This window comes from Neovison vison, chromosome 2, assembly GCF_020171115.1.
Source record: "Neovison vison isolate M4711 chromosome 2, ASM_NN_V1, whole genome shotgun sequence".
In the NCBI taxonomy this organism is placed as follows: Eukaryota; Metazoa; Chordata; class Mammalia; order Carnivora; family Mustelidae; genus Neogale; species Neogale vison.
In genome coordinates, this window is record NC_058092.1 from 76,718,467 (window position 1) to 76,737,836 (window position 19,370).

Consider the following 19,370-nt stretch of genomic DNA (forward strand, 5'->3'; position numbering starts at 1 on the left):
TTCATATGTATATACCTGTATAAAGAAAATTTCAGTTGAGGCGCCTGGGTGGGTTGGGTCTCTTCCTTTGGCTCAGGTCATGATCTCAGTGTCCTGGGATCGAGCCCTGCATCAGGCTGTCTGCTCCCCAGGGAGCCTGCTTCCCCTTCTTTCTCTGCCTGACTCTGCCTACTTGTGATCTGTCAAATAAGTAAATAAAATCTAAAAAAAAAAAAAAAAGAAAAAAAAGAAACAAAATTCCAGTTAAATAGAATATCTTCATTTTAAATGAACTCAGCAGTTCTACCTCTGTGGGTAGTAATTTAAACACAATATAAGTGCATTTAAATTAAGACCATCCTAGCTTAAACTCTTGGCTCCTGTCACTATTTTTTTTTTTAAAGATTTTATTTATTTATTTCACAGACCGAGATCACAAGTAGATAGAGAGGCAGGCAAAGAGAGAGGAGGAAACAGGCTCCCTGCTGAGCAGAGAGCCTGATGCAGGGCTCGGTCCCAAGACCCTGGGATCATGACCTGAGCCGAAGGCAGAGGCTTACCCACTGAACCACCCAGGCACCCTGGCTCCTGTCACTATTAGTGGTGTACCCTTGGGGACATTTTACGGTCATTCACAGTTTTCTCATCTGTAAAATGGGGATGATAGTTCTTTCCAACTGGGGAGGTTTGAAAGTGTATAGTCTAAGAAGAGTGCCTAATTCCGTGTGGGCCACAGAGTAAGAGGTGACTTAATTGTGTGCTAGGCAACCATGAACTTTGAGCTGTTGGACCCTCAGAGTAGCCGTTTGAGGTTGGTGCAAGAGTACAGGAGAGAGGATGCTCTGGGAGTGGGGATATCAGGAGAAATAGGTTGGGATATATATAGAGAGAGCTTGTTAGTTCTCTATCTTGGACCTAGTTGCTAGGGGAATAGCTTTGTCCCTGTCAGCAGACTCCACGGAGCTTTGTTCTGAAACTTTGGAATTCCTTTGCACATCATGGTGTTTTTGTCCCTAGAGGGTAGTGAGGGAAGGCATTATCATCAAAACTCCAGTGGCACCTGGGGCACCTGGGTGGCTCAGTGGGTTAAGCCTCTGCCTTCGGCTCGGGTCATGATCTCAGGGTCCTGGGATTGAGCCCCACATCGGGCGCTCTGCTCAGCAGAGAGCCTGCTTCCCTCCCCCCCCCTCCCGCCTACTTGTGATCTCTTTCTCTCTGTCAAATAAATAAATAAAATAAAATAAAAATATTAAAAAGAAACAAGTCTTAAAAAAAAACTCCAGTGGCACCTATTAAAAATTTTTAAAAATTTTAATTCCAATAAACATAGTGTTAATCTTAGTTTCAGTGGTGCAATCAAGTGATTTAACAGTTCTGTACATTACTTAATGCTTATATAAGTGTACTCTTAATCCCCTCCACCCATTTTATCCAGCCCACCACCCACCTCCCCTCTGGTAACCATCAGTTTGTTTTTTATAGCTAAGAGCTTGTTTTTTCGGAGTATCTCTTTTTTTATTTGTTCATTTCTTTTGTTCCTTAAATTCCACATCTGAGTGGAATCATATAGTATTTGTCTTTCTCTAATTGACATTTCACTTAGCATTACACTGTCTATATCCATCCATGTCATTGCAAATGGTGAGATTTCATTCTTTTGTATGGCTAAATAATCTTCATATATATATATAAAGATATGTGTGTATATATGTGTGTGTATATATTTGTATATACACACACCACATTTTCTGTATCCATTCATCAATTGCTGGACATTTGGGCTACTTCTACATCGTGCCTCCCTTTGAATTAGTGTTTTTGTATTATTTAGGTATTTTGTATTCTTTAGGTAAATACCCAGTAGTATGATTACTGGGTCATAGGGTAATTCTATTTTTTAAGGAAGCTCTACACCCAATGTGGGGCTTGAACTCATGACCCCAAGATCAAGGGCCACATGCTCTACTGACCAAACCAGTCACGCACCCCAGGGTACTTCTATTTTTAACTTTTTGAGGAACTTCCAGATGATTTTCCACAGCAAGTGTACCAGTCTGCATTCCCACTAATAGGACACGAGGGTTCCTTTTTTCCCCACATCCTCACAAACACTTGATTCTTGTGTTTTTATATTAGCCATCTACACCCCTCCATTTTTAATGTGATTGTATGAGTGTGTGTGTATGTCTACGTCTTGTTACAGATTCTTCTAGCCCTGATTCTTCCCTCATCATTTACATCCATGTCGTTGGCTGCCACTTTTGTAGCACGGGCAGGACCAGGTGAGGGGATAGATTTCCCATGCTTTCTTTACATAAACAGCTCCTTCTGACTCCCTTTGCCATCTGGTTCAACTTACTAAATTCTTGTTTCTCTTTTGCATGTCTGCTGAAATGTTATGTCCCCGATTAAGCCTTCCATGACTCCTCAAGACTTGTGAGGACTCTGATAATACCCTAGTACCAGACAAAGCCTTTGTCTTTCTGCACTGGCACTGTGGCCGTGCTGCTTCCACTCTTGAATGTAGCCGTTTCCTGACTTCCGAGCGCCTGAGAGAACTGCACCTTCTCACCTTCTTGAAGTTAGGTGTGGCCGTATGGTTTGATTTGGTTGATTTGTGAGCAGACTGACAGTTATCCTGTGCTCACATCCTTCTCTCTTTTCCACTGCCGTGGCAATTCTGAAAGCACACGTTGATAACAGAGGTACAGTGGTGAAACATGATGTGGACGACATCTGCCATGGAGACACATGATGGAGAGAGATACCTTTGTAGCTTTTTAGCCACTGAGATTTTTGCGACTGTGTTTACTGCAACATATCTTGACTGATACGGCCATTGCTGGGCCGTCATCCTGCTTCCTAACCTGTCTCTACATCTTACTGAGGGAAGTAATCGTCTTGTTCACTATTCCCATCCCTGGAGCCCTGTTACCGGCCTGCCTGACATACGGTAGGCAACTAATAAATCATTCATGGAATGAAATGATGATTCTGTATCAAGGAAGGCTCTATCTGAAGATTGCATTTCCATAGTAGCCAAACCCTTGGAATGGTTCTGATGTGAGAAAAAGTGATAAAAAAAATATTTATTTGAGGGAAAAATAAAGATCATGGTTCCATCTCTAAAGCTTTAGAAAATAAGTTATTTAGAAAAAAAATATTTTTTCAGTGAAAAAGAGCAATGGATACACAAGAAATGCATAGTTATCTTTATTTATGGACTAAAAACAGTGAAATATGCCAGGAATTTGAGAAAGAAGCCCATGCTATGAAGTCACATTGAAACAATTTTTTACTAATTATTCGTTCATTCAACATAGTTTGCTGATTGACCTTGTGTACTGTGGTGGGTGGGAAGAAGACAATCTGACACATTTCTTTGAAAAGTTCTCAGATAAGAAGAAGATAAACAGAGACCATGGAATGGAATAAGGGCAATAATGCAAATGCTTTGGGAAGGAACACAGAAGAAGCCTATAGTACTTCCGAGTTGGGCAATGATGAATTTGAAGAAGCATCATTTTATTTGGGCCCCTACACAGGTATAAACTTACCTTTCATCTCCAGTGACCATCCTCTGTATTCATCTTCAACTACTACTGTGGCCATATTCTGGGCTTTCTCATCATCTAAAACTGTCCCAACTCTGATACAATAAAATTCATGATCCAACTCTCTGACCAGACCCACTAGTCTTCCCAGTTTGTTCAGTTATGGTCAGTTACAGCCGTTCCTTCAAACTTTTCAAGATTTTCTTTTAGTAACCTCTATACCCAATGTGGGACTCAAACTTACCAAGATTTTCATTCTCTGATCCCTCCTATTTAAACTTTTCTCTTTTCCCAGCTTAGACCTCCACAGATCAGAATTTTGCCACTCTCTTGCTATTATTTTTAACTCCTTTATTGTTATTTTGTAGATTCTATAGAACCCATGTGGAAAATTCCACCTTGGATCAAACCACTTGTGGCCTTCTCCATGCTTGTATTTAGATTGCTAGAGAAAGTCATAGGCAGATTGGAGATCCTTAAAAACCATCCTTTGCAGCTTTAACTAGAACCTCAACGTAACTCCATTATCCATTTGTTTCCCTACTTAACCTTTTTCTCCAGTCCTTCACAACAACCACTTCAAGACTTCTTTCCTAATATTCTTTTTTTTAAAGATTTTATTTATTTATTTGACAGAGAGTACAAGTAGGCAGAGCAGCAGGCAGAGGGAGAGGGAGAAGTAGGCTTCCTGCTGAGCAGGGAGCCTGATGCAGGGCTCAATCCCAGGACTCTGGGATCATGACCCAAGCTGAAGGCAGATGCTTAATGACTGAGCCACCCAGGTTCCCCCTTCCTTAATATTCTTGGACCCTCCCATCTACCACATATTTAGCAGATGCCTGTGCCTGTTACTTTTCAGAGAAAATGTAAACCATCACAGAGGTGTAATCTTCTGCAACCCAACATAAAAAAGTCATGGCTCTGTCTTCTTTTTTCCTTCTTGTCTGTTAAAAAGTTGACATTCTGTCTACCCTAGCTGGTAACATGGGCATGGATTAAAATATCATATTGGAGTAAAGTGAGGGATGGAATAAGAAAGGGCCCAGGAAAGCATGTTGAGGAATGACAAGCTCTGAGAACCATAGAGGAGGAAGAGGCCATCACAGGGACAGAATGGGGAGCAGTCAGAGAGGGGAGAGGACAAGCAAGGAAGCGTCATGTTAAGGGAGCCAGGGCACGAGTGCGTTCCAAACAGGAGGGAGAATGGACATTTCCAAGCTCTAAAACCATGGAGAAGTCAAGTAAGATAAGTGAAGATCTATCTTTTGGATTTAGCCAACAATAGGGTCTTACGGGTCTTGATAAGGGTGCTTCGTTAGATGAGTGCAGACAGGCTGGAGTGGGCTGAGAAGTGAATGGCTCAGGGGGAAATGGAGATTCCCACTGCAGATTTCCCTTTCGAGAAGTTCAGCTCTGAAGGAGAGAGGGTAAATGGGACTGAAACTGGATAGAGTTAGAGGGCAGAAAAAAGCTATATATATATTTTTAATAATAGAGACTTAGTATATTTAATTGCCCATGGGGAAGAATAAGTAGCAAGGGAGAGGTTAATAAAACAAGTAAAAGAGGATAGGACAGTTGATGGACTAAGGTCCATATGAAAGCAGGAAAGAGGAGAATCCAAAGTCTTTTATAGATTTTTTTTTTTAATAGATTCTTTTTCTACCTTCTTACTCTCTAGAACTTTTATGCTTTCTAATATTATATATATGCTAATGACTTCCAAATCTATAGCTTCATGCAAAATCAATTTCTTGAGCACTAGATCATTTTATCCAGCTGCCTAGTGGACAGCTGTCTCTAGCCCCAGGCATCTCTGGCTCGTCCTATCTAAAACAACTTATTACCATTTCTTCCAAATATGATTTCTTTCAGTGTTTCTTACACCAGGAAAAACACCAAAATCCAGCCAGAATGCTAGTAGATGTCTCTGACTGTCCTTTATCTTCCCATCATCTCTTCCCACTTTCTTTCTCTAGTGTATTCCAGGTCCTGATATGAGGTTTCCATTTTTCCAAGATGCCTTCTTCATCCCTACAGGTCAGGAATAGGCATTCTACCTACGTGTCCTCGTTGTGTCATCTACATCCTCTGTTTTGGCGCTTCCTAATTTTCTTTTCTTTTCCTTTCTTACTTTCTTTCTTTCTTTTTTTTAGAGTAGTGTGAGAGAGAGTAGGGTGAGGAGAGGAGCAGAGAAATAGAAAGAAAGGGAGACTCAAGCGGACCCAGCATACCCAGCACAGAGCCCGACACAGGGCTCAATCTCACGACCCTGAGATCATGACCTGAGTGGAAATCAAGAGTCAGGCGCTTAACCGACTGAGCCACCAGGTGCCCCACTATTTTATTTTCTGATCGTCTTTTTCTTAGACTCTAAAAGCCATATTGATAGGTATAGTTGTGTCTACTTCACAGTGACATCTCCATCAGTTAAGACATAGCCTTGAATAAATAAATACTAGTGGAATGAATCGTTGTAACTGCTAACAGTTGGAATAGACCATGTTAAGGCATTTCTACATTTATTATCTAATTTAATCTTCATATAGAACCATGAGAGGTAGGTATTATTTTCCCTGTTTTATTGATCAAGAAAGCTGAGGTTCAGAGAGTTTAACTAACTAACTTCACCCTCAGTCATCCAGCTATATCTCGCCTTCCCAGTATTTATTTCACATCATGTTGTCTTTCAGTGAAGGAGATGTGACTTGGGCTAAGGTTTGGTCTGAGGCAGTAAGGTTTCCATGTGGAATGCCACACACTTTCTGATTTAAAGACACCCCCCCCCCACACACACACGAGGATATGTGTGTGTGTGTGTATGTGTGTGTGTGTGTATTCCAAGCTCTGTGGGAGATTCCTAGTGTAATAGTTAAAAACAACAACAAAACAAAACAAAAAACCACTGGAATCTGGCTACATATATTAAGATCCTGGCTGCTACCTCTGAACTCCGGCAAGTTTCATACCCTCTCTAAGACTCGTTTTTTTCAAATATAAATTGGGAAGAGCAGTACGTATCTCACAGTTACTTTCCTAAGAAGCCCTTAGCAGAGAGCCTGGCCTGGCTGGGCCTGTTGGTCAGGGGGACTTACTCATCCCATGCTGTCCCCCGTGGGGTTAGCAGTCACTTCGCTGCTGGGCTGGCAGCAGGACAGACGCCCAGGTTCCTGTGTACCAGGGCAGGTAAAGAGTGTCACCTTGCTTCTCCACGTGTCCAGAGTGCCAGACTTTTCTGGCTCCCTCCTGCAGGGTGACACCCAGGGGAAGAATCCTTCCTCCCAGGCGTCAGACAGTGTTTCGTGGCTCTAAGGAGGGCAGACAGGGTAGGATTGGAGCCTGGGGCATGCTCCCATTCAGACTCTGGAGGTTTGCATATCAGAGGGTGGGCGGAGGAAGATGGATGGGGCTTAGAGGAGAAACCAAAGAGAGGGTTTTCCGGTAACAAAGGAGAGACGAGACCTGAAAAAAGCTAGAAAAATTTTTGAAAAGCTAATAGATCTTGATTGCTTAGTATGTGTCAGGTACTTATGCATATTAACTTTTAAAATTCCTACAACAATCCCGTCGGTTGTGATACTATCTTTTGTAGTTGAGAAAACAGAGGCCGAGGAAGGTTAAGTATGTTGTGTGGGGTCTCATGGATGCAACCAACAGGAGAGCAGATCCGGAGTAAGGGGTCCAAGCTGGAGCCAGTCCCAGGAGGTGCTTAAACGTGGGATCTGGTGAACCCCTGAGCAGCATGCCTTCATTTCTCTGGGCTACACGGACTAGCTTGAGGTAGTTCACTCAGGTAGTTCCTTAAAGATGCTGACAAAACTGGCTGTGCATCACCCCCACCCTCACCCCCGGGGATCTTGTTAAATGTGCAGATGCCCAGGTCCTACTCCTAAAGGTTCTGACTCTGTTGGTCTCAGGTAGGTCCAGCAAATCCACATCTTTAACCATCACCCCAGAAAACTCTGAAGCACCTGGTCCCCTGGCAGGTCTTTCAGAAATCAATACCTTGAAGCTACCCGCCAGCTGGAGGCAGCACGAGGGCTTTGTGCCGGCGTTTACTCCCACAGGCTACCCCCAGCAGCCCTTGCTAAGAATGTATCGATTACTGGGTTCCAGCAGGGGAAGGGCTGGAGCCATGCTAGGTAATTCCCTGGGCTTCCCAAGTCCCAGGCTTCAGAAGGCGCCCCAGATTCATCGCCTGCGAGTGTAGAATGCAACGTGGCCGTAATTCGGGCTTTGAAAGGTATTCCTGTTAAAACCGCTTGTGTTCTCCCTAGAATGCGGCTGGTCTGTGAGGTTAGCTCGAAATCCTGACGATCGGGCCGAGTTCCGCAGCAGTCATTTGTGTTCTACACGAGTAGAGGAGCAATAAGCATTTTGTCTGCAGCAAAGCTAAATCATCCTGAGGGAGCAGTTTACATCATTAGAATGTAATGAAGGAGGTTGTCACCAGCAGCTGCCAACCGCATTTCTGGTGACTTAGAAAAAGGTTATGTTCAGCAGACATTTTTCTGAGTCGTATTTACTTTTGTGCGTGGAGGGAGGCTGGTTATGCTAGCAGACTGATTTTCTTTCTGATTTCATGTACTTTTAATAATGGTCTGTCTGGGTAAGGACGACTAATCTAGTCAAGTCCCTGATGAAATGCTTGATGTCAGAGCAATAATTCAGTGCTTCCCGAGGAGGCCTGCAGAGGCTGCTCTCCTCAAAGATGAAGTGTGTTGCATGCTAAAAGCTATTTATTACCCAACTTTCTTATCCTACTTGTAGGTACAGCGGTAAAAACTCCCAGCTAGGGAAGCCTCTGCCTCTTGCAGTTTCCACACGGTCACCTACACAGTCACCACCCTGGCCCAAGTTACTAGAGGCACACCTCGGAGGTCTTGCCCAGTTTGAGACCAGACCACTGCAATAAAGCCAATATCACAGTCAAGCGAATCAGATTCCTTTTTTTTTTTTTGGTTTCCCAGGGCATAGAAGTTATGTTCATGCTTCGTTACTGTCTGTTAAGAGTGCAAGAAAGTACACACCTTAATCAAAACATCCTTTCTTATTTAGAAAACGCTAACCATCATGTGAGCGTTCATCAAGTTTTAATCGCTGATCACAGATCACTATGGCAAATATGATAATGAGGAGAAGTTTGAAATAGTGTAGCGTGGCACTATTTGGAAATGTGGCATAGAGGCATGAAGTTTACAAACGCTGTCAGGAAAATGGAGAGGATAGACTTGCTTGAGACGGAATTGCCACAAACCTTGCGTTTGTTAGAAAGTATCTGTGAAGCACAGTAAAGCCAAGCACAATGGGACAAGGGGTGCCTGTGTTGGTCCTCACCTAGTAAATAGCAGTAAGCCCTTCAATGCCGCCCCCTCCTCTCTTGCCCTTCTATATCCAGTTCTTTGTTTGGTAGTTGAGTAATTGTTCTGTATGTAAATCAGATCACGTGTAACTGTGAACTCCCCAACATTTAGAACACTCTTTGGGACATGGTAGATGCCTAGACATCATTCGTTAAATGAACAAATAACATTTCCTTTCCTGCTCAAACTTTTCAGCCTTGCCTTTAGGGTACAGATGACACTTCTGAACGTGAGTTATAAGGCCCCTTCCGTCTCCCCACCCCTCCTTTCCACTGTCCTGTCCACCCCAGACTACCTTCAGCTCCTGCATGTTGCCTTCGGTCTCTTCTTAGAGCCTTTACACCTGCTCCACCTGCTCTTCCGTCCCCCCACAGATCTTCCCTTCCCCTCTCCTGCCCACTTCTCTTCGGGTAATTCCCTTCCATTCTTCACATCTCAACCTACATGTCATCTCTTTCAGTACATCTTCTCTGATTCTCCCAAGATCAGGTTGCTTGGACTTCATTCATGATCCCAAGTCCTGAACTCCCCGACCACAGCTTTCTCCCACCGCACTGTCATTGCTGATTTGCTTGTCACTGTGCACGGCGGGGCTGTGAGCTCCTTGGGTGAAGAGGTGACCTCTGGTCTTGACCTCCCAGTACAATAAATTCCATTTCCAAGTGCTGAGTGAATGAATCAGGTGATAGTAACAGCTTAGAGAGCCTAAGGCATAGGCTTGATTTTCCTCTTGCCTTTAGTTGAAGAAGGTGCTACAGATACATACACAGGCTCTCCAGAGGGAGAAGACTCTGGTTCAGCTCCCTCATTAGACCTGTGCACCATCACCACTCTGGCCCAGGCTGCTGTTAGCCCTCGCCTGGATGAGAGCAACAGACTCCTAACTGGCCTCTGCCCTCTCTTCTCCTTCTGTATACAGTTCTCCATTCAGTGGCCAGCGAAGTTGAAGCCCAGAACGTTTCGATGACCCATCCAAGGCCTTACAAATGTTTAGGAGCAAAACCAGAACAAGAAACCACTTTTAAGGAAAAAATTTCTTCTTCCAGCTGCTCTATAACCTCAAACTTCCCCTGGTTAAATCCAACTTGATTCTGATTCATACATGTTTCTTAACACAGCGACGTTACCCTCATTCCAGCTGCACTTTTCCTTGAGGTCTTGGCACAAGTCTTAGGGATCACATTGTTATTCCTTCCTTGTTATTCTGGGTATCTGCTTAATAAGTAACATTCTGCCCTTACCTAGTATCCATTCGTAGTCAGAGAAAGAGATTTCACTGACAGGAAGATATATAATAAACCTTAAATCTGCAGAGTACTTTTAAAGGCTTAATGCCTCAAAAAATGTGTATTCTCAGTGGGGTGTGTGTGTGTGTGTGTGTGTTTAACTCAGTCTGTGAAGACACAAGGGGGAAGGAGAGGAAGCTGGAGACTATTCAGTCCCAAAAGTCTGTGTTATTGCCGTAATTTGCTTTTAGCAAATGTCTCCATCATTAATATTGTTAGCTTGTTTCACTGAACACTCAAGGACCCCAATGACAAAACTTCATTATTTCCAATTGTTTTGGTGCCCATTTTCTTAGCTACTCCATGCAACTGCCATCTTGTATCCTTTGTATAGGTTCCTGATGTTTGCATGTTTTCCCAGTCGTTAGTGCTGTGATAGGATGCATTACAAAACACAGTGGCCTTTTGAAAAGGAGGGAGTAATGTTATGGTTTTCAGGTAGTCTCAAAGTTCTTCCTTTTTCTTCTAGCCCTTAGTCTAAGACCTTTGCTCTATGCTTACTTGCAGTGTTATACTGCCGTCATTTTCCTTGCCTCACAAGTAGCAATTGGGATTGCCATGTGGTCCTGGGTGTGAATACCTACAAATAAGTATTTTTTGAAGAAAGTGCAGAGTTATTTTTAGGGTTGAGGTCCTGTAGTCATCACTTAGACCTGGGCTTCGTGGGGACGAGTTGGGAGGGCAAAGGCGGGGAAGATGGCTTTAGAGGCCAGCAGCTAGGACAACCTTCAAGCAGCAGGTGACACATCCCTGGAGAATCCAGCTGAATAGCCTTGCATGTAGCTGGACGAGCACACCAATCTCAGGGCTCCTTTCCCAGCATTCCCTTGTCCGGACCATGACTTTTTCCTCCCTTCATTTTATTTTGAATTTTGAAATAATTTCACATTTATAGAAGAATTACAAAAACAGTACATTTTTACATATCCTTCATCCAGAGTCTTCAAATGTTAACATTTTTACTATATTTGTCTTCATTGTTTTTCCAGGTATGCGCACACACATTTTTCTGAATCATGTGAAAGTAAGTCACAGACCTGCAGCTTTTCTCCTATTATTTCAGTGTATGTTTCTTTCTTTCTTTCTTTCTTTTTTTTTTAAAGATTTTATTTATTTATTTGACAGACAGAGATCACAAGCAGGCAGAGAGGCAGACAGAGAGAGAGGAGAAGCAGGCTCCCTGCTGAGCAGAGAGCCTGATACGGGGCTCGATCCCAGGACTCTGGGATCATGACCTGAGCCGAAGGCAGAGGCCTTAACCCACTGAGCCACCCAGGCAACCTCGTATGTTTCTTTTTAAATTATTTATTATTTATTTATTTGACAGAGATCACAAGTAGGCAGAGAGGCATGCGCGGGGTAGGGGGAGAGGAAGCAGGCTCCCTGAAGATCCCAGGACCCTGAGATCATGACCTGAGCCGAAGGCAGAGGCTTAACGCACCGAGCCACCCAGGTGCCCCTCAGCGTGCATTTCTTAAAAACAATGCTACGATCTTAACTGTCATATAATTCAGCATCAGGAAATTAGCATGGATACAGTATTATTAAATAATTAAGAAACCCTATTCAAATTTTGTCGATTATCCTATTAACGTCCTTAATACAAAAAGAAAAAAATATCTGGTTCAAGAGCCTAACCAAGATTACTACTTGCATTTAGTTGTCATGACTTTTTAGTTTTCTTTAATGTGGAATAGTTTTTCTTTGTCATGACTTTGGTATTTTTGAAGACAATCTAGTTTTGTTTTTTTTTTTTGGAAAGTCCCTCAGTTTGAGTTTGTTTGTTTGGAATTTCCTCATGATTAGATTCTGATTATACATTTTGGACAGGGAAATGACTGAAATAATGTCCTCCTCTCAGTACATCTGTTGGGAGGCACTTGATATCAGATACATTAATCGTAACATCTCATTAATGGTAATGTCCGTTTTGATCACTTGGTCAGATTTCTCCACCATGTAGTGAACTATTTCTTCTTTGTTAATAAGTATCTGTAGGGAAATACTTTGAGATTATGCAGACAGCTTTTTTTTTTTTTTTCTCATCAAAGTAGAGCACACTAATTTTAGTATTCATTAATGATTCTTTCCTGAAACAAGTATTTCCATCATAGTTGTCAAATGGTGACTTTGATTTCATTATTCCTTCTGTGTTTATTAGTTGGCATTTTACTTTAAAGAAAAGCTCCTTCCCCCACCCCCTAAAAAAGAAATGAAAGCTTTCCCTTCTGATTGATTGATATTTGTATGGTTTCACATACTGTTATATTCTATGTGTTATAATTTGTTACTCTTATTTATTTTGATATATAAATAATTTTGAAATTTGAAAAGATTAAGATTTGAAATCAACTCAGATTTAGCTATCAGGGAGCCCTTAGAAGCTGACTTCTGTGTCCTTCCAACCTGCCTTTACTAGTCTTTGAATGCTCCTCACTCCTTACATATCCTGTCCCAGCCCTGGAACTGATTGTTTTTTCACAGAGCACTGTTCCCTTTGGTGAGGAATGGCACTTAGAAATCAAGATCTGGGTGCTAGGGGTGTTCATCAACATTGAGATGCCATTTCTTCTGGTCTCTGTCAGTAGATATGGCTAGGGCATGTACACACACACACTCCTGTATGTTTTCTTTTTATCTGTAGCAAAAGCTAGCTTTTGCTTATTCAGTTCACAGGGCAATGGGAAGGAATTACTGTTGTGTGTGTAGTTAGCCCTTAAAAAACTGTCAAGGACTCGTATTTTCACCAAGTTAAAAATGAGTCACCCTTTCCTCCCGAATTCCTGGACACATTTCACACATCTATCTTAAATTGTGAGTCTAGCACATGTGCTACATAAATATACCAAATATAAATCAATGTAAGTGGCCAGAAATGATAGAGAATAAAATCTTCCTACTTCCTAATGTGGCATATTGTCTTGTTCCTTCAGTGATGTAGGTGGGATGGGAAAAGTTTATTTATTTGGACATATGTGATCAATACTACTCTGGGAAAAGCAAGCATCAGTATTCTATTTAGTTATAGATTATTACATCATGGGCTGAGAATGTTGACTAATATTAATTGATACTCAATTAAAAATGTTCTTTAGTGAAATATGTAGAGCATTTAATATGCTAACAGGCATTGCAATTCCAAGAAAAAGATAAAGTAAGATTTCCCAAACTTATTTGCCTGCAGAATCTCCTTTTCATGGAGCATCTAAGTAAATTTGTGTCCCATGAAATCTACTTCGGGGAATGCCATTACACACTCATTCACTCACACATACAGTCATAATATCATAAAAGTCCCAGAAAGAGTGATTTGCTCAGAATCCCTGGACTCAGTCATAATGAAGTAGTTTGTATTTTCTGTAGATAAAAGAAGCTCCCCCACCCAAAATGTGTGAGCTCCATTTCCTCTCTGCCCCAAATTGCTATGTGTCTCTGATCAAGTGGGAGGCTTTGGATTTTCATATCCCTGTATCAGTGAGGTGGTAGAGATAGTTAAAAGTTAGCAAATATTTATTTCTGAAAGATATCCATACCTCTTCTTTCCTGACTCCCTAAGGGTTCCCACCCCGACTTCTCCCAAAGCCTGCTGTGATCCCATGTCCTGAGGTGAATTTAGAGCATTTTGGAAAACGCACATGAGAGAGGGGTGTGACTTTCATAGAAGTGGTCGTGGTGCACCTCATTAAACTAATGCCACTGCATATTCGAATTTCATCTATATTCTTAAAAAAAATTATCAGAGAAATTAAGAATTGATCACTTTAAGAAATCCACAATTTTTACATTGTCTTTGTTTTTATAGAGAGCCACAGAAAGTGCAAGTTAAGCTAAATTTTTTTCTTGCAAGTAGATTACATCATACAAATATTTTAGTATTTTTTGCATTTGGAATAATGAAGTTGACTATCAAGACTTTTCACTGACTGATAGATGTTTGCTAATGCTACTAAATCTATTCCTTCAACATTTTTAAGAATCATGAACAACACGTTTTGGGTCCCTGAATGGGTTTTAGATCTGTAAATCAATCCCATGGATCATTTTAAATTACTAATCATAAGCAAATAGATAAGCAAGAATGACTATAAATTGGGTTAATTACTGTAGCTCAAGTTTTAGCTCATAATTTTGACTTTCAAAGGCTACACAAACCAATTTTGTACTCTTAGATTATAATGAGCAGTCTTTATTCTTTAATCAGTTCGCCCCGTATCTGGCTGTCTAATGTAACATTCCTTTGAAGTCTAGAAAGATCTAACATAATTGAAGAAATGTCGAACTACTTGACTCTTTTTTTTTAATATAAAGGAATTAAACATTAATCAGGCTTGCGCATCTCAATTAAGCCAATTAAAATTATCACAGAATGCAATGCATACCGCAATAGGTAGCTTTAATGCTTGAATATGTTATCAACTTTTACCTAATGCTCCCTTCTTCATGAGGTTTGTTACTCGAACAGTAAATACAGACCTGAAGTCTGTCTCACAAGGTCCACTAGTGAATATGGTCTGGCAAAGCCCCATGAAAGACTCGTTTACAGTGTTGATTCAAGTGCTGCCGACAGCGCTGGAACTTACCTTAAATCTCTTGCCAAAAAAGGAGGTCTGTAATTATGGTGATGACTGGTGCCTTCACCCAAATAGGCCATTAGCGATTCAATTTGCTTCCCTAACAACTGGGAAGCAGTTTTGGTCTTGCAGGCTACGGTGTATACACAAAGTCCATATAATTACTAATAATTTGTAACAAGTGTTAATTGATAAACAGCTCCCTCTGGTAGCTTAATTAAAGCTGTAGGATAGCTAGGCGATTTACAACTGGGATTGATCTCAATTAGTCAACAAAATCTGTGTAGTCTGTTCAAAGGAGAAAAAGGAAATTCAGCCTAGTGAGGCTTTGGGGATTTTGTCTTGTCTCCTCGGTTTCTTTTTCCTTCAAGAAGAGAAACAGAATCAGAAGAGCCGCATGGCTCTGTCAGAAGCGACCCACCTAGCTTCGGCGGCCCGTTACTTGTAGGCTCTTCAACATTTGTTCTCCCATTTGTTTTTTCTCTGTCAGGTTACTGAAAAATATTCAAGCTTTTGCTTTTATTACACCCAGTGGTACGCATTGCCGAATACCAACCCTGAGGGACCTGAAAGTAGAAGGAGAAAACAATTTTTAAAAATGTCAGGTTTTGATCTTGCAGAGCTGTTTGCAAACTGGCATTTTGGGGCCATAATTAAAAGGAAGCCCAGGGAAGGTGGCATGGGGGACCCACCAGAGACGGGGCGGCCTGGGGATCTCATAGAGCCAGTTTGGCTGCTTCGGGACTCGAATGATTCTATCGTGGGGCTGATACAGTAAAAACCTAATCTAAGCATTGCTAAAATCGCCCCTATGGAATAGGAGAGGAAAAAAGTGTCATCTGTGCTCAGCGAGATCACAGACTGGCTGCAAACAGCTGCTGAAACATTAATTAATCTGTTTGCAAATAAATTGTGGATCTGTACTAGCTGAAATTGCTGTTATAAACAAGCTGGGATGCTGTACTTTCCAGATTTGCTTGTATTTTGAGATTTTTTTTTTTTTTTTTCATACGCTGTGAAATCACCACGGTGTGTTTACTTCTGGAAGCTCTGAGCCAGTATACTGACATTACCTCATAGACGCTCAGCTTGGAGGCAATTCGTACTGGTTGTGGTCCTTTGGAAGGCTGTACAGTACTGTGTGAAAGGTCTGCACCTCATTTAATTCAGATTTGTTAATCAAAGAGAATGAAATATTCTACAGAGCAAATGGCTGTGGATTTAGTAATTTTGTAATTTTAAAGCATTTCATAAGTGTCACATTTCCTTAATTTGTTCTAACTGGGCTGTGGCAAATTCTAGTTGCCTTGACACTTAGAAGATTAATATTGGTTCCCAGTGTTTACTCATTTTCTAAAAAGTGATAGCATGTATAGCTGGAACAGAGAATCTGGAGAGTTTATTTTGCCAAATTTAAAGTTCTGATGCTGTCTGTTCCCTGTCTCTTTGTCCTTTGTTCTTGATTTTAATTCAGCAAACACTCATGAGCTTACTCTTTATTCATTTACACATTTTTTTGGATGCCTAGTATGAACCAGTTATTCTGCTAGGTGCTGGGATACAGAAGGTATTGAGAATATAACCCTGTTCTCAAGGGGCTTATGGTCTAGCGCAGAGAATAAAAGCAGCCATAGCCAATATATAGGTGATTGGACATGATGGTATTCCAATAAAAGTTATTTAAAAAAATAAACAAACAGTGGCAGGCCAGATTTATTCATGGTCTAGTGGAAAGAGTCAAGTAAAAAGCCAAACTACAATATAGTCTGACTGTGATCCCTTAAAGTCATAGGTGCTATTGGAGCTCATTGGAAGGGCACTCTATCCAGGTCTGGTGGTGACAGTGGTGGTTGTAAGTTGAGTTACGGTCAACAAAGTCTTTAGAGGAACTCTAAGTGGAAATATCTGGATGAGAAGAAATTTTTCAGATAAAGGGACAAACAGGATGGACAGAATGTCCCAGGCACAGGTGACAAGGTGGGGCAAGGTCAAGGGTGAGATATATAGCATGGTGTGTGTGGTAGTGTCATTAAGGTGTTCATCCATATTCTGATTTTTTCCTTTCTTGCAAACACGATGAAGGCTCACACTTCTCTACCCTGCTGTAAAGGGAAGCATGGCCATATGACTTGCTTTAACCTGGAAAAATCAGAGGAAATGGCATGGGTTATCGCTGGTTGAGAGATTTAAGAGCCAGCCCTTAATCGGTTCTTCACATTCATACCCCCTGCCCTAGGGATTCGAGAAGCCCTTGTTGAGTTCAAACTTCCATCTGCCTTGGTTCCCAAGAGGTGATGATGACAGAGCTCCCCTAATAACTTATACTGGACATTTAGAGTGAAGTTCTGATAACTCTGTGTTGGATAAAACCAGTGAAATGTTGGAGTTTTTGTTTTTTATTCTGACATAGCCTAGTCTGTCTTGATTGTTGCCGTGTGTTCTTGGATCTGAAACTATTTGTGAAAGGCTTTCTTTTGGTTACTGGGGTGAGATCCAAGGACTTCAAGGAGTTTGCAATCTATTGGCACTCATTTGTGACACAAAGCAAGATGTGGTAAATGCTTTGAGAGAAATAAGAAATGAAAAGAGAGAGCCCATCCTTAAGACTATCAGGAAAGGTTTCATGAAAGAACTGTTTTTTGAGTTGAGCTATAAAGAACAGCCAGAGTTTCATTAGGAAAACCTTTTTTTTTTTTTTAAGATTTTAAAAATTATTTATTTATTTGACAACAGAGATCACAAGTAGGCAGAGAGAGAGAAGCAGGCTCCCCACTGAGCAGAGAGCCCCATGTGGTGCTTTATCCCAGGACCCTGGGATCATGACCCAAGCCAAAGGCAGAGGCTTTAACCCACTGAGCCACTCAGGTGCCTCTCATTAGGAGATCTTTTTTTTTTTTTTTAAGATTTTATTTATTTATTTGAGAGAGAGACAGTGAGAGAGAGCATGAGCGAGGAGAAGGCCAGAGAGCGAAGCAGACTCCCCATGGAGCTGGGAGCCTGATGCAGGACTCGATCCCAGGACTCCAGGATCATGACCTGAGCCGAAGGCAGTCGTCCAACCAACTGAGCCACCCAGGCGTCCCTCATTAGGAGATCTTAAGCAATGAGCTAGAAAAGGCATATGAGTGGTAAGAAGAGAATGAGACAAGGTATGGAGGCCAAAAAAATATAAATTATGCAGATTGAAAGCAAGACACGAAAATCAAGGTCAATCAGTGGGGACCCTTATATGATTTGCCAAGGGTTTTGGAGGAGAGTGGGGAGAGGAATTGATGTAGGGTCAGAAAATCTGGTTTCTTGTGTTCTTTTTTACCAATTACCAGCTGAGGAGGAAAAGGGTGTCTCTCTCTATGGTGCTAGAATTCAAGTTTCCTGACTTCTAGGTGAAAGCCTTGTCACACCGCAGTACCTCTGTAGTAACCAGAGAATCCTAACCCAGGATCATGTTATTCAAGTGTACCAAGCATACAAAGAAGTCAGCATACGAAGAAGTCAGCAGGCAGAAGTTTTACCTGGGGTGGTTGGAGGAACAACTCCAAGAGAGCAAAGGAATTACCATAGTGCTTCTGGACTTGGTTTCTGGGGCTGAGAATCAAGTCATAGATAAAGACCTGAAATGGTTGCTAAAGGCTGGGGAATGAGGGAAATAAAGTGAGGTTGGTAAAGGGTACAGATTTTCTGCCAGAAGATGAATAAGGTCTGAGTATCTAATGTATAACATGGTGGCTATAGTTGAAAACACTCATATGATTGAAATTTGCTAAGAGGGCAGAACTTAAATGTTCTCACACACACAAAGATAAATATATGAGGTGATAAATGTGTTCATTAACTACATGGGAGGAATCCATTCACAATGCCCCTGTATGTCAAATCATCATGATATATACTTTAAATATCTTACTGTTTTCTTTGTCAATTATACCTCAGTAAAGCTGAAAACCAAAAGACCTGAAATTCCCATGGCATGGTTGTCCTTGATGTCAGGCTTATGCTTCTATTAATATCCACATATGGACTTCTAGTCCTTGAATTTTTGCAAATTTCTTACAAGAACATATTTATAGTTATGTCAGTACCTGATGATAGTTACTGTCAATACAATATTATTCCAGGAGAAATACGTTTTAAAAATTTTATTAATGGCTCTCTACTTCAGAGACAGTAAGGTGTGGAGCATGGCATCGGCAGACTTGGGTCTAGTCTGCGTCCCCAAACCTGCCAACTTTAATGCCTTTGTGTAAGACACACCTTTGGGGATTTTCTCATCCCACCCTTTGAAAGGGACATTTGTAAATAAAAGGTATTATTTTTCCTATTATCAATTTTAAGTGGTAATTTTCCAAGTAAATTGAGAAGGAAGAGACGTTGCTCTAGGCCATCAGTTCACTGCACTGGGGCTGGGCTAGACTGCTTTTCTTCTCTCTCGGGAAGTCTGTCTTCTTGAAGGTGAAGACCAGAATGTATCCTTTGTATCTTCATTGGATCTTAAGCTTATTTTTGCTAGAGGACCTGTTACACATTTGTTTATATAGCTATCTCTCTCATTTATCTGGGAACTCATTGAGAAGTGTGTGCTGGTCTACGGCCATACCACCCTGAACGCGCCTGATCTCG

The 19,370-nt window shown here is 41.4% G+C and overlaps 1 pseudogene; it reads left to right on the forward strand.

The window, feature by feature from the left end:
• The first annotated feature begins 749 nt into the window (after nucleotides 1-749).
• LOC122899146 overlaps nucleotides 750-19,370 on the forward strand; it is a 61,949-nt pseudogene continuing 43,328 nt past the window's right edge.